This window comes from Myodes glareolus, chromosome 3 (genome assembly GCF_982192425.1).
Source record: "Myodes glareolus chromosome 3, mMyoGla1.1, whole genome shotgun sequence".
Classification (NCBI taxonomy): Eukaryota; Metazoa; Chordata; class Mammalia; order Rodentia; family Cricetidae; genus Myodes; species Myodes glareolus.
In genome coordinates this window covers 70,885,880-70,902,129 of record NC_142028.1, presented here as the reverse complement: position 1 = coordinate 70,902,129, position 16,250 = coordinate 70,885,880, and the positions used below count along the sequence as shown (strand labels likewise).

General features: G+C 44.9%; 1 protein-coding gene and 1 long non-coding RNA gene across 2 annotated transcripts in view; both read left to right on the top strand.

The window, feature by feature from the left end:
• Nucleotides 1-16,250, top strand: part of LOC148122683 (uncharacterized) — a 411,935-nt gene that overhangs the window by 164,481 nt on the left and 231,204 nt on the right. The window lies entirely within an intron of this gene.
• Nucleotides 15,073-16,250, top strand: part of Rhbdl2 (rhomboid like 2) — a 44,098-nt gene continuing 42,920 nt past the window's right edge. The window contains exon 1 of the mRNA XM_048434485.3: nucleotides 15,073-15,240. The gene's annotated coding sequence lies outside the window, so the exon portion shown is untranslated. The remainder of the gene's footprint in view (nucleotides 15,241-16,250) is intronic.

Genomic DNA, 16,250 nt, shown 5'->3' with positions numbered 1-16,250 from the left:
CCGGCGGAGAGGGGGGTAAGCCGGAAGAGGGCCTCTCCAGGAGGTCCGCAGGCCTGGGCTCGGCCCGAGGCGCCCCCCGTGGAGGAAGTGGGCCGGTCTGGGCATAGAGCGTGGTCGCCTAGCAACACTGGGAAGGCCCCGCCCCCGCCCCTCCCAGAGCCCCCCCTTCCTTGGCTCGGCTGGGGTGGCTTCGGAGGTCTTTCGCACTTGCGCGGCAGGGGCCGGGGGGGGGGGGGGGGGGAGAGATGGGAGAGACCTAGGGAGACCCGGGGTTCCCGGTGGCCGCGTGACCTGCTTTTGGGCAGTCTTGTCCCGGGTAAAAGAGGTGATTCTCAAGGGTTATCAAGGGCTTTTCGCCGAGTCCCAAGAAATCTTCACAAACATAGCCGGGTTATCTGAGGATAGGCTTTATTTAATCCATGAACCCTGTGCTATCGTGGGCAAAACTGGAAGAGGTGTGTTATGAGTGAATGTATTTTGGAGCTAGATGACACGTCCATTAATCAGCTGGATGTGTTACTCAAAAAGGATGAAAAAGGAAAAGAAAAGAAAACTACCAGAGAACTCGCTGGCTTAAACTGTCTAAGCAAGTGATACCAGAATGCTAGGAACTTCCCGATAGCTGATTTGGCAGCTGGCTTCCTCATCTGACTTGGCAACGCAGGCAAGCTCTTCCTCAGGTCCATCTAGATTCTCTGCCGCACTGTTGGCTGGAAAATGCTTTTGATATTCTGCAAAATGAATAGAACGCAGGGAGATTCTGCTTTTATAACCGTGTGTGGTTATTATTTTTCTGGGGGAGTAGCTCCAGTGCTTTCAAACTCATCAACAGAGCGAGCTGACCCCCTGCCCCCGTTCAAAGCCTTATTCATATATTAATGGTCGTGGCTCCTCTAGTCTGGCTTCAACATAGCTCTATAATCGACTTTCCCAGACAGCCCAAACTTGAGATACTCATTTCTAATAGCCAAGGTGGCTGTCTATGTACTTCACACTTGCGTTAGAGAAGAAGTGTTTACTACCTCCAGTCTTTTTTTTTTCCAAGTCCATTTTTGGTTGTTTTTCTCTGAGTCCTCTTCTGTTTCTACAGAATCATAATATTGGTCATGTACTTTCACATTTATTTTTGTAAAATATAATAAACAATTCGAATATGGCCCAGCATAGCAAATTGCTGGGTTTTTGTTTGCTTTTTGTCATGTTCAACCCTTGGGTCTCTCCAGGCATACCCATGAGCTATGTCTCTAGCCCCTGTCCTGTTAAGTTTTATTTTAGCCTATTGTTGTCTATGTTGATGTAAAGGTGATTGAAACCAAAATCTAGAAATAAAACACAAGAGCTAACCAGGTGGTGGTGGCGCACACCTTTAATCCCAGCACTCAAGAGGCAGAAGCAGGAGGATCTCTGCGAGCTCTAGGCCAGCCTGGTCTACAGAAAAAGTTCCGGACAGCCAGGGCTACACACAGAGAAACTCTGTCTTGTAAAACCAAAATAAACAACCTCAAACAAACAAACAAAACCTCAAAAAAAAAAAACCTTAGTGCTAAAAAAAAAAGAACACAATTATCTTGGCTTTAAATGACCACACTGAATTTAAAATTTACTTCCAAGCTTCTTAGATGCCAACGGAAAATGAAGCTATAGTCGAGCTGAATAGATGTTATTATCTGACAGGAATCAGTTCACCAGAGGACACAGACCATCATTTTGTCTATCACTCCATTCTAAAGGTGGACTCTCGTGACTTTATTGGGAAACAGTGAATGATGTAATTAAGTCTTCAAGATGACTTGTATGGCTGTTTCTTATGTTCAATAAAAGCCAAGGACATGAAAAGCCACTCAATGGTGGTTATTTTTTAAGGGGACATGTTTAAGAGCTCCAAGTAAATTGTTTTCTTGTGGTATAAACAGATCCAAAGTGAGAGATTAGAAGATTTGAAAAGTATGTCCCTTGGGTGGACATTCTAAACACACCTCTTTTAGCTAGGGTTTTGCTACATGCTTTGATAGCCACTCTGTGATCCTTTCAAACACCAAGCGTGCCTTGGGAGATTGTTTTAACAGAGGAAGCTATAATTTGCACATATGTCTGACTGTGCTTCAAAACCACACATTCCTTGAGAATAATAAGGAAGCCTTATTCATCTCTGTTCCTCTATTACCCACACAGTGTTTGAACGCAAGAAGGGAATAGGCACAGAATAAATATTAGTCAAATGAATAAATGGCAATTATTATTCTATCTCTGAAAGTTAATAGACCACATTGCTGAATGAGGGTGGTTTCAGATGATTCAGAAGCCAAACAAGTAGGTGGTACATCCTATTACATGTTGCAGATGACAGCGGCCCAACCAGGGAGGTGCTTATGAGGGAGGTGGATGGGCTGCTCTGACAGGATGGAAACTCAGTCCTTATGAGGTCACCGCACTCCAGGTCAACTTTGCTGTAACTTCTGCAGGCACTTGACTAGGCATGTACATGCATGCACCCCACACATGTAATTGAGTATCTCCATGTGTAAGGCATTATGCTATCAAGCTTTTGTGGTTGCAGATGCTTTGGTATGAGAAGAGGCTTGCTTCCTGCCCTCCAAGGTTTTCTAGTCTGCTAGAGATGACAGCTACTAATGAAACAGTCCCAACAAATATCTAATTATAATCTGTGACAAGTACTGGGAAGGAAAAGGACAGGATGTGAGAACACGACTGGAAGTCTTCGACTGTCCTGGAGTCAATGGGAACCCAAGAAGCAGAATTCCTGTAAAGAGCTGAAAATGAGTAGCAAAGAAAACAAAAACAAAATGAAACAAAAAGATTTACATTTGAAAAGGTTCCTGGCTACAGGTTGGAAAAAAATGAGAACTACACGAAGGAAATAAATACATATTTGTTTGTTTGTTTATTTTTTGGTTTTTCAAGACAGGGTTTCTCAGTGTAGCAGTGACTGTCCTGGTGCTGGGATGAAAAGCAAATGTGCCACCACCACCTGGCAGGATAATTTTTTTTTAAAAGGAGGGTATTGAAGCCAGTGGTGGCCTGTAATTCCAGCACTTGGGAGGTGAAGGCAGGAGGATCAGGGTTGTCCTCAACTACCTGGCAAGTTGGAAGGCAGCCTGGACTTTGTTACAAAATCAAATCTCCTTAGACCTATACCACTTGCGCCCCTCCCATTCCACCGAAATAGGTAATGACCTGGGAGCTGTGGAGGAAAGTCTCTGTAGATAATGTGGGAAGGGAGGGAGAGGAGATGAAATCAACAGATCTTAGCGAATCTTAGTGTGGGGGCGAGGAGGGGCAGGGTTTGCATGTTACTGAGGCTTTTGATTTTAACAGAGCTATTTCATGAGAAATTTTGTTTCTTTCTCTTTTTTAATATTTATTTATTTATTATGTATGCAATATTCTGTGTACATGTAAGCCTACAGGCTAGAAGAGGGCACCAGACCCCATTACAGATGGTTGTGAGTCACCATGTGATTGCTGGGAGTTGAACTCAGGACCTTTGGAAGAGCAGGCAATGCTCTTAACCTCTGAGCCATCTCTCCAGCCCCCAGCCTCTTCGTTTCTTGAGACAGGGTCTCACCTGGATGGCCGAGCGTGATGACTCTCATCTGTAATCCCAGCACTTGGGATGCTGAGACAGGTAGAAGGGTCAGGAGATCAAGACCAGCCTCAGTACATAGCAAATTTGAGATCAGTCTTGGCTGCATGAGACCCTGACTCCAAACAAAACCAAACTTTGTCCAGGCTGGCCCTAAACGCACTCTGCAGACTAGGTGCGCCTTGAACATACGATGCTCCTGCCTCTGCCTGCTGAGTAGTTGAGGTTAAAAGTCTATGCCACCAAGTCAACCTTCTTTTGAGATTAGGTCCTCCTGTATGCCCAAGACAGGCCTAGAACTGTCTAGGTGTGGCTGACTTTGATTTGAGGCAGGCGACCCTATGGATTCAGCTTATGTAGTGGAGTCATACCATGCTTAGTTCTTTGAAGGCTCTTTGCTTTCTTTTTAAGGTTTATTTATTTTAAAAAATTTGTTGTGTCTGTATATCAGCCGTGTTTATGTCAGTACCTGTGAAGGCTAAAAGAGAAACCTGGGTATTTTATTTGTTTATTTTGATTTTTCAATACAGAGATTCTCTGAGACTTTGGAGCCTGTCCTGGAACTCACTCTCTAGACCAGGCTGGCCTCGAACTCGGAGACATCCTCCTGCCTCTGTCTCCGGAATGCTGGAATTAAAGATGTGTGTCACCACCGCCCAGCTGATCCTAGGTGTTCTTAACCAGTGTGCTATCTCTCCAGTTCCCATCTATGAATGTTCTCAAGTGGATAAAATTTTTAAAAAATTGACTATAATTGAGGTATGATGTTATTATGCCTATAGCACTAAGTTTGATCCCCAGCACCCACATGGCGGCTCACAACTGTCTGTAACTCCAGTCTCTGGAGATCTGATGCCCTCTTTTGGTCTTGGTTCACACCAAGCACACATGTGGTGCACAGATTTATATGCATAAAAAAATACCTATTCACGTAAAAATATTTATTTTGAAGTTAAATAAATAAAGGCATTCAGAAGGACTATCTGGCAAAGCCAATGCCAGACGCGTCCGAGAGTCAACACTGGTTTCAGGAGGAATCTGAAACACGAGGACTTAATTGATTAACAATGGAGTGATGGAAGACATAATTTGGTAACTTGTAAGAGCCATACACTAAACAAATGCAGCTACATACATGAAGACATCTTATAAACACGCAAGATGGCTCAGTGAGTAAAACTACTTGCTACGCAAGCCTGATGACTTGAATTTGATTCCTGGAACCCATGGAGGAAGGAGAAAACTTGTCCTCTGACTTCACATGAACTGTGGCATGCGTGTATCAGGACTCACACAGGTACTTCATACACACACACACACGCACTAATAAAAAATAAAAACATAAAACAAAAAACTTAACTGAAGAATATTTGATAAAAATACAATCTAAAAAGATTTATTTTTTATTTTATATTTGTTTATATGTCAGTGGGCATGTGCATACCAGAGCAGCTGTGTGGAAGTCAGAGGACAATTCGCAGTAGCCGGTTCTCTTGTTCCCTCGTGTGGTTCCTGGGGATGGAATTCCCGTCATCAGACTCGGTGGCAAGGGTCTTCATTTGCTGAGTCACCTGAAGGGTCCAAGCTCAGGATTTCTCACAAGAAAGCCAAGAACTTCCCAATACACAAACTTCTATGTCACCATTGAGGAGGGATGAATAGAGAACTAATAAAGTAAAAAAGAGAAAAAAGGAAAATGTATATTGTTGAATGCTGTGATAGTTCCAGAAGCATGGAGCAAAGACAGAGTGATGCCCTGGTGGCAGTCGGGACGCGCACCCCACACGCCCTCCCATTGTCTGCACTCACACCCACTACTCACCTGCTCTCAGCATGGCACGGGAGTGGATGGCATGGGAGTGCAGCTTTTCTGAGGCCACCAGAGGTCACTCCATCTCCCTCTGTCACAGAGTACAGAATCCTAGTGTCGGACTAGGTGCCATGGTGCCTGCCTTGGGCTTTCTTTCGTGGCTCCTGGGCTGCTCTGTGCCTCTTCCTCTGTTTTGTCCTGGTGTGGTGACTGCTGGAGCAGTTTCTGTCATTATTGGGGACCTAACTCTCTCCTTTCTGCCAGATTGCCAGGTGAAACGGTTAAAACTCAAGATGAAGGGACCAAGCAAGTTTGGATTCGAATGCCAGTTCTATTATGAGCTACTTTTATGTCTAGGGCAGTTGTAACCTATCTGAGCTGCACTTATAAAATAAACCTGGGACTGGTTAAGAGCACTGGCTGCTCTTCCAGGGCATCCATATGGCAGCTTAAAAATGTATCCCAGTTCAGGGTATCTGATGCCCTTTTCTGGAACCACACACATGAAACACAGACATACACACAAGCAAAACACTCAAACATACAAAAAAAAATTAAAAAAAAAAAAGCCGGGCTGTGACCCCTTTAATCCCAGAATTTGGGAAGCAGAAGCAGGCAGATCTCTGTGAGTTCAAGGCCAGCCTGATCTACAAGAACTAGTTCCAGGACAGGCTCCAAAGCCACAGAGAAACCCTGTCTCGAAAAAACAAAAACATAAAAAAAAAAAAGCCTGCATTACCAGTTAAGTGTCAGAACGAACTGGATGGTGTATCTCAGATGGTTAGGATGACTCAATTTTGTTTCTTTCTGTATATCTGTTCTGGAATTGAACCCAGGACCTTGGGTATACCAGGCAATTGCTCCACCACTGAACTGCATTCCCAGCCCTTCTGCTCATGTTACAAACTGGGCAAGAATATTTTTGCACAGTGCCAACACTAATATTTGGTTAATTTTTCTTTATTTCTCAGTCCCCCGCTCTTATACACTTTCTTTCTTTCTTACCATGTAGCCCACAATAACCCGTAATTCACTATGTGGACCAGGCTGGCCTTGAACTCATAGAGATCCAACTGCCTCTTCTCCCAAGTGCTGGAGTTAGAGGCATGCACCATCACACTCAGCATTACATTATCACACACACGTGCATGTGCACACACACATATACACAATTTAAAAAATTAAAAAGACTGAGAATATAGCTCACTGATAGAGTGCTCATCTTACATGCAGGAAGTTATAGTGGTATTTTGTTTGTAATCTAACAAATAAAGCTTTCCTGAGAATCAGAGTGCGGAGCTAGCCACTAGTTAGCCACAGGGGCCAGGCAGTGGTGGTGCACACCTTTAATTCCAGCACTTAGGAGAAGGGGACAATCTCTGTGAGTTCAAGGCCACCATGGGCTACATAAGATTTAATCTGTCTAAAAGAGAAACAGAGCTCACACAAAGGTGATCCCAGTACTTGGGAATCATAGGCCTTTAATCCCAGCACTAGGGAGGTGAGACAGGAGTGATATGGCTGGGCAGAGAGAGAAATACAAGGCCAGAGGAGACAGGAGCTCAGATGCAGCCTGAGGACTCAAAGAGACAGGATCGCCGCTTTGGTCTGAGCATTGGTAGAGGTAAGAACTCTAGTGGCTGGCTGCTCTGCTTCTCCGATCCTTGAGCTTTCGCCCCATAGCTGACACCGAGTTTTTATTATTAGAATTTGTGCTACAGGAAGTGTTAGATTTAACTCCCCATCCCACTCCCCCCCCCAAAAAAAAGAAAAAAGAAAAACAACTGTAATTCTCTCCTTCACATGGCAAGATGTCGAACAGACATCCACAGGCACAAGTTTATCTGGATTCATCAACTTATTGCCATAACTTGGTCAAAGGGAAGTTGGACACAAGGCAGCTTCAAGAGACTATCACACTTTACCACTGATGCCATGGGAATAGCAGAAGTTGTAGAACAGGCCAGGGCTGACTGGAACTATGTTGACTCAAATGACCAACCTACATTGCACCATATTCTCCAAAGATCCAAGAGTAAGCACAGATGGTAAAGTCTTAGGAACCATTCAGGTAAGAGTCACATTGAAAATACAGTTGCCATCGTATGAAGCCCATGGGTTAATTGACCTGGACCTTGGAGAGGACATCTCTGGGGTCCGAGGATGCCACTGTTATGATATTTGCCAACTGTAGAGTCCCTAGCACTACATAAACTGGGTAGGGTAGAGATACCTTTCATCTCTGTACAGGATTGAGGAAGAGGGGAGGCCATTGGAAGTTCATTGTCACCCTCAGCTCCACAGGGAGGCTGAAGTCAGCCTGAACTACAAGAGACACTGTCAAAACCAAAACAAACAAAGCAAAAGAAAACAAACAGAAAAACCTACCTGAAATAAATTCATATTCGAGTGGAAACTAGGCTGTGCCTGACATGTGAGCAGCTCTGTGTGGTGGTCTGAATGAGAAGATCCCACAGGCTCTTATGTTTGAGTACTTGGTTCCTAGTTGGTGGAACTGTTTGGGAAGGCTTAGGAGGTGTGGCCTTGTTGGAAAAGGTGTATCACTGGATGTAGGCTTTGAGGTTTAAAAAGCTAACACCATTTCCGGTTAGCTCTCTTTCTCTGCCTCCTGATTATGGACCAGATGTGAGCTCTCAGCCACTGCTCCAGTGCCTCGCCTGCCTGCTGCCATCCATTCCACCATGATGGTCTTGTTCTAACATGAACTCTTCCCCCTTACTTATGCTCCGACCACGACACCATACATTTTGTGGTGCAGCTAAGATGTCCTCACTGTGTTTGCCTTTCTTGGGCTGGGTTACCTCACTCAGGGTGGTCTTTTCTAGTTCCATCCCTTTGCCTGCAAATTCCATGATGTCAGTGTTTTGTTTTGTTTTTTTATATATAGCTGAGTAGTTTTCCATTGTTAAATGTACCACATTTTCTTTATCTATTCTTCAGCTGAGGGATGTCTACGCTGTTTCCAGGTTCTGGCTATTATGAATAATGTTGCTATGAACATTGTTGAGTAAGTTTCCTCATGGTATGATTGAGCATTCTTTGGGTATATGCTCAAGAGAGATATCGCTGGGTCTTGAGGTAGATTGAATCCCAATTTTCTGAGAAACCACCATACTGATTTCCAAAGCGGCTGTACAAGTTTGTACTCCCACCAGCAATGGAAGAGTGTTCCCCTGACTCTACATCCTCTCCAACATAAGCTGTCCTCAGTGTTTTTGATCTTAGTCATTCTGGCAGATATAAGATGGTATCTCAGAGTTGTTTTGATTTGTATTTCCTTGATGATTAAGGTTGTTGAGCAATTCCTTAAATGTCTTCCGACCATTTGAGATTCTTCTGTTGAGAATTTTCTGTTCAGTTCTGTACCTCATTTTTAAAATTGGATTATTTGGTATTTTGATGTCTAGTTTCATGGTATGAACCCACTCATAAGTGAATATTAGATATAAAGCAAAGAATAACCCAGGCTACAGTCCACAGTTCCAGAGAAGATAGGTAACAAGGAAGACCCTAAAAGGGACACATGGATCACCCAGGGAACAGGAATTAGATTAAATCCCCTGGGTAAATTGGGGGTGAGGGGGTGGTAATGAGGAGGGGATGGGAGATGAGAACACAAGGGAACAAATGGTGGCAGGGGGGCGGCAGAGTGGGAGAGCATTGAGAGATATCTTGATAGAGAGAGCAACTATGAGGTTAGGGAAAAATCTGGTGGTAGGGAAACTCCCAAGAATCCACACGGATGACCCCAGCTAGGACTCCTAGCAATAGTGGAGAGGACTCCTGAACTGACCTTCCCCTGTAATCAGATTGGTGACTACCCCAGCTATCATCATAGATCCTTCACCTAGAAATTGATGGAGCCAGATGCAGAGATTCACAGTCAAATTCAGGCCAAGCTCCGGGAAGCCGGTTGAAAAGAGGGAGCTCAAGATCGTGATGGAGAAATATACAGAGACAGCTGAACCAGCTAGTGGAAACTCATGAACTCTAGACTGACAGCAGTGGAACCTCCATGTGGAAGACAGTTGTGAAGCTTGGGCTATCTGAGGGGCCCCTGGCAGTGGGACCAGGCTCTATCCCTGGTGCATGATCTAGTTTGTTGGAGCCAACTCTTTATGTTGGGTTGCCATGCTCAGTCTTAATGTAGTGGGGAGGGTATTGGTCCTACCCCAATTTAGTGTGCCAGACTTTGTTGACTCCCCATGGGAGCCTTTACCCGTTGGGAAAAGTAGATGGGGGGTAGGCTAGGAGAAAGAGAGGGGGGGGCATAAGGAGGGGTGGGAGGAGGGGCATGAGGAGGAGGTAGGAGAATGGGCATGAGGAGGGGTGGTTGGAATGTAAAATGAATTTAAAATATAATTTAATTTAAAAAGAAGTCCTCATTAGGAAACTGATATCATTCTATTTAACATCCAAATCTGTGAAGCAAATAAACCTCTTTTTATTACACCTTCCTCAGGCCTGGGCATTTTGTTATAGCAACAATAAAAAACCCTAGCAATGCAAAAATCATTGAGATTACAGGCCTGCACTATCATCAGTTTATGGTTTATGAGGTGCTGGGAATTGAACCCAGCATTTCGTGTGTGTTAGGTAAGAAGTCTACAAAGTGGGCTTTCTTTTTCCATTATTATTACCAGGACAGGATCTTTCTTGTGTAGTTCAGGCTGACTTTGAACCTGTGATCTTCCTACATCAGCATTCTGAATGCTGTTCACAGGTGTACCGTACTGAACCTGACTCTTTGTTGCTTTTGTTTTTGAGACAAGTTTTTTTCTTTTTTTCCTTTTCTTTTGTTTTTATTGTTGCTTTTTTGTGTAGCCCTGGCTGTCCTGGAACTCTACTCAGTAAACCAGGCTAACCTCAAACTCACAGAGATCCTCCTGCTTCTGCCTCCTTAGTGTTAGGATTAAAGGCATGCACCACGACTGCCCATTTCTAAACTGGCTCCTGCAATAATAAATGTAATTTCAGTCTTCCTGCAGAGTAGGGTAACTAGGCCCCGTTTACCCGAGGGTACTGAGCGATGCACTTGAAGTTCCTGCTGCCTTTCCAAGGTAGATAAATTACACACCATGAACCTAGGAAGACCCATTGACAATTTAAACAGTTTTAATATTTTCCTCCCTCCTTCAATCATAAACTTGAAAAATAACACTCATCTTTTCCCAGATGTAGAGTAGACGGTATTTACTTAATTTATGAGCAACCTGTTGATAGAGGATGAGGCCACATCCTACCTTCAGGGTATAATCAAAACAGGACTTAAGATAAATAATTCTTGAACTGGATTGAGTGTGGTGGCTCTTACTATTGTCCCAGGACTCTGGAGGCTAATGCAGGTGTTTGAGCCTGTGGTGGGCTCAACCTGGGATATATAGTGAGTTCTACCCTAGTGTGGATTATAAGGTAAGACCCTATGTCTTTCTTTCTTTCTTTCTTTCTTTCTTTCTTTCTTTCTTTCTTTTTATTTTATTTATTTAATTATTTTGAGGCAGAGTCTCACTGTGTAGCTCTGATTGGCCTGGAACTCAAAATGTAGACCAGACTGGTCTTGAACTCACAGAAGTCTGCCTGCCTCTCTGCCTGAGTACTGGAAATAAAAGTGTTTGCCCACCTGAGAGCCTATTTCAAAACTCAAAACCAAATAAAACAAAACAAATAAGAGCAGGGCATGGCGGTGCTTGGGAGGGTGAGGCAGGAGGATTAGGAGTTCAGGACTGGGCATGGTAGCTCAGGCCTGTAATCCTAGTACCAAGGAGGCAGAAACAGGAAGACCGCCCACAAATTAGAGGCCAACTTGGTCTACATTCTAGGCCAGCCTTTATTGCAAAGTGAGGCCCTATCTCAATAAAACAAAACAGAACAGAGTAGAGCAGAATAGAACACACTAGAACAAAGGAAAGCGAGTTCAGGGTGGGACTGGAGAGATGGCCCAGGGGTTAAGAGCGCTACTGTTCTGGAGGATCAGAGCTCAGTTCCTAGCATCCATGCTGGGTGGCTCACAACCACTAATAGCTACAGCTCAAGGAAATGAGAGGCCTCTTTTGGCCTCTTAAGGCAGCTGTGCCCACCCCACAGACCTATATGCATACACATGAATTTAAAAAAAAAATGGAAGACTGGGCAGTGGTGACACACACCTTTAATCCCAGGCACTTGGGAGGCAGGGACAGGCAGATCTCTGTAAATTCGAGGCCAGCCTGGTCTACAGAGAGAGTTCCAGGACAGCCAGAGTTACATAAAGAAACCCTGTCTTGAGAAAATCAGAAAACCATGAACAAAGAAAACAAAACAAAAAGGTTTCAGAGTCATCCTAGCTATATTGTGAACTCGAGACCACTCTGCCTCAAAATAAGAATGAAGCTGGGTGAGGCGGGGGTGGTGGTGGAGAGATGGCTCAGAGGTTAAGAGCACGGATTGCTCTTTCAGAGGTCCTGAGTTCAATTCCCAGCACCCACATGGTGGCTCACAGCCATCGTTAGTGAGATCTAGTGCCTTCTCCTGGTATGCATGTGTACACGCAAGCAGAACACTGTATACATAATAAATAAATAAATCTAAAAAAAAAAAACCAAGAATGAAGCCGGGCAGTAGTGGCACACGCCTTGCCTTTAATCCCAGCACTTGGGAGGCAGAGGCAGGTGGATCTCTGTGAGTTCAAGGACAGCCTGGTCTACAAGAGCTCCATAGCTGCAGAGAAACCCTGTCTCGAAAAACCAAAAAAAGAAAAAAAGAAAAAAAAAAGAATGAAATTTCTTTTTTAAAAGTACTCAACTATCCATCTTTATTCATACCTATATAAGATATAAAGATATATATGTACATAAGAAAACTTTCAGAAATTATCACAGGAAAACTAGAAATCATGTAAAAAAATCATAAAAAAGTTCAGTTCTCCAACAGAAGCTACAAAGTACTAGATATATAAAAATAGAAACACTGACTGTACAAAAGTGAATGGCAAATAGCTAGCATATCAGTAAGCACAGGAAAAATACAATAAATACTATTTTTCTTTTTTAAAAAAAAGATAGATTAATATGTAAAGAACTATTGGGCGGAAGAAAAAAAAAACCCTTTCTCTGATGGGCTACTGGCTGCTGAACTTGCAAAGAAAAAGCCTGACTGAAGAATTGGCTCAGAGGTCAAGAGCACAGAGGATCTGGGTTCAATTCCCGCACCCACATGGCAGCTAACAACCTCAGCCCCATGGGATTTCATGCCCTCTTGTGACCTCCTCAGGCATCAGACATGCACGTGGCACATCTATGCAGATAAGTATATCTGTATATACACACATACAGGCAAAACACACATACATATGAAATAATAAAATAATAATTAATAAAGAAAAAAGACTAAGTCAAAGAAGCCATGGAGAGGCGGTTGCTATGGGGATGACCTTTAAAGGGTCCAGAGACTCCTGACACAGCGTGTACCTTTTCTCCACTCAGTAACTTACCTTCATCTCAGGCATGCCGTCCTCTTCCTTAACAAGCTTTATTTCTATTACTAACCTCTGGTACAATCCTGCAGGCCCCTCCACCCAGGTGCACACATGCTAAAATGAAGGATCCCTAGTGTGGTAACTCATACCTCTAATCCCAGAACTTGGGAGGCAGAGGCAGGTGGATCTCTGTCACTTCGAGGCCAGTCTGGTCTCCGTAGAGAGTTCTAGGTGAGCCAGGGCTACATAGTGAAACCTTGTCTTGATTTAATAACAAACTAAAATGGTAGATAGTCCCTAGGGAAGGACTCTGAGGTCGACCCCTGACTTCCACACTTGTGGGTGTGCACACATACAGATTTTGTTGTTCTTGTGTGCCTGCCTTCAAGAGTGAAGCCATCTCTCTAGCCCTACATACATAAACAAACAAACAAAAAACCTGGATGTCTTTCCAAATTCTCTTTGATATGTTTTGGTGAAAACATGTTAGTATTTTTCTTTTGTAGTGTCGGGAATAGAACATAGGGCTTCCAACACGCCTAACAAATACCCTGCCACTAAGCCACACCCAAGCCCAAAGATAATAATTTGGGAGATGTGGTGGGGCCAGGTTTCCATATATTGCCTGGGTCCCCTTCAATTTCTTGATCTTAGAAGATCCTCCCACCTCCACCCCCTATATGCTGGAATTACAGACAGTGACACTATGCCTGGCCCTAAATATAGTCATATTAATGTGGTTGGGTTTATCGACCATTTCTTTTTTTGTTTTTTGTTTGTTGTTATTTTTGGTTTTGTTTGTTTGTTTTCTGGTTTTTTGAGACAGGGTTTCTCTATAGTTTTGGAGCTTGTCCTGGAACTAGCTCTTGTAGCCCAGGCTGGCCTCGAACTCACAGAGATCCGCCTGCCTCTGCCTCCCAAGTGCTGGGATTAAAGGCGTGCGCTGTGACCACCCGGCATCAATCATTTCCTTACTAGTATGTATGGTGTTGAAGTTCTCGGAAGAAGCTGTATTTGTATTAAAGATCCCACAGACTGACCTTGACTGAGTAGAAAGTCATGGTGATTGTGGACACTTGGGACCCTTCTATGCCCTCAGGGAAAATCTGGTTCCTGACCCTTACTTCTGCTTTCTGCCCTGACCCCCAGAATTCTTTACATTCTAGCAAAAGTCACTCATAAGTAAAAAAAAAAAAATTCTTTACATTTTAGCCACCCTTCCTTCCTGTCGTCATACACACACACACACACACACACCACACACATGCACACGGTCCACATACAAGTAAGCAGGCACACAATATACACATAAATTAGTTATTGTATTAAACTACAAACTAAAACGCCACCTCAAGGTGAGGGTATAACTCAGTGGTAGAGCAGTTGCCTGGCATGTGTAAGGCCCTACGTTCCATTCCCAGCACAGAAAATACATTCAATCTGAACTGACGTCACATTTCCAGCCTCTCTGAGTCTCTCTGTGTTAGTGTAAAGTCTGAATAGTTCCCAGCAAGCCTTGCAAGGCCCTTCCTGGCCTGACACTTCTTGCTCACAATTCTGAACTTCAGTGGCTTGTCATCTCTGAGAGCTTTTGCTAGAACTCTTCCACATAGGGAAGTCCTCCTTGATCACGATGCCTGAATCTTGGGCAAATCTTCAGCGGGGTACTCCATTTTGTCTTGCTAGCACAGTTGGTCGGGCAGGCACCAGGTTAACCTACTTCCCCACTCGCAGGACCTGGCACAAGGCCAGCCATCCTCCAGATACTTTGATTGGATAATCAGAAATTGGTAAGCCTCTTGCGCCAGAGTGAAGGCACATCCAGTTTGTGGGTAGAACCTAGGAGCCTTGTGACCAAACTGTCCAGAGCCACCGATTCCTTTCGTGGAGTACTAGGCTTGGGTGACACCGGAGTGTGATCCAGGACAGAGTAACTGAGGCCTTGCAGTGCAGGCCTTTCCCAGAGCGCAGAGAGCAGAAGGCCCAGCTCAGTCACAGACAGGACGGCAGGACCTGGAGGAGGCATGGATAGCAGCGCCCAGGAGAAAGAACAGGGCGGCTGTCACTGGCTCCCTGGCACAAACCCAAGCAGGAGGAGGCCAGAACTCATTCATCCAGGGCCAGCCCAGGAGAGACTGCCTAGCAGGCTGGCCCAGCCTAGCCCAGGCCACTAGGCGGAGAGGGAATTTCCTTAGGCGCCCTCCCCCTTAGGAACCTGTCTGGACGATTTTAGTTCAGGGAAGGCGGGTGGAGAGCCTGGGAGGCTGCAGCGGGCCAGCAGGCTGCTCTGTTTGCTGCTTGAAGAGCAAGATCGGACTGCAGGGTGGGACGGCTGTGCCTCGGCCTCCCCAGGTAAGGTGCTGGGGTTGGGGCTGGCGCTGGGTGGTCAAGTGCTGAAACTGGAAGCAAAAGGCAGGAATTCCAGGCAGCGCATTAAAGCTGGTTGCCAACTGATGAGGGGAAGGAAAGGTGCTGCTTCCAGAATCTACTTTACGGAAGAACCTAGAGTGGCCGCTTCGCGTTCTGAAACTTTTTGTTTCAGAGTTGACAGCGCTTTGGAACGCTTTGGAAATGGTTGGGGAGGTGACCAGGGAGTTTAATCTTGCTTCCTCACTGACTTTTCAAACACTGCCGCTCACTTTTACTTTGTAGCAGCATCCTCGGACGCCCAGGGTTTATTTTTATTTTTGGCAGGAGGCGTGCTTGTGTGTGTGTGTGTGTGTGTGTACTATATCATGCCAAATAAGTGTTCTACTGCTTAGCTCCACCTGCAACCACATACGCAGGTATTGTCTCTATCTCCACCTGAGCAGGGATTCTACCCTGTGTTTCCCCAACCTCTGCCCCTGCCCCTGCCCCGAGGGCTTGCCAGGGAAGACAGTCTCACCACTTCTAGCAAGGCGCTCCCCTGGACTGTTTCCTCCTTCCTGGTACAAGGCACCCAAGGGATTTCACTCACTCAAATGGGCGTTCATTTACTACTGTTCATTTGTTTGCTCATTAGTTGAGTGTGCACTTCACTTGCCTGGAGAGAGGAGCATCCCATTTCTCCTCCCGTGAACAGGAAAATTGAAATTTATCCCCACGCATCTTCAAACTGGTAGGCAGGTAGTGGGGCATGGTGGGAAATTATGCTGGAGAACCAGAGAGGCCTGGATTCCTACCCCACGGCTTCTGTTTACTTCCTGGGCCTCACTGTCCTCGCAGGGTTTTCATTTTGTTTGTTTGCTTTGAAAGGTGATAAGGAACTAGCTGAATCAAGGACAGGCCGGGTGACTGGCACACAGTGGGGCCTGGCTAAACAGCTTTCTCCTTCTTTGTCCCTCTTTCAGCCACTCCCCTCCCTAACTGGCTTGTAAAGA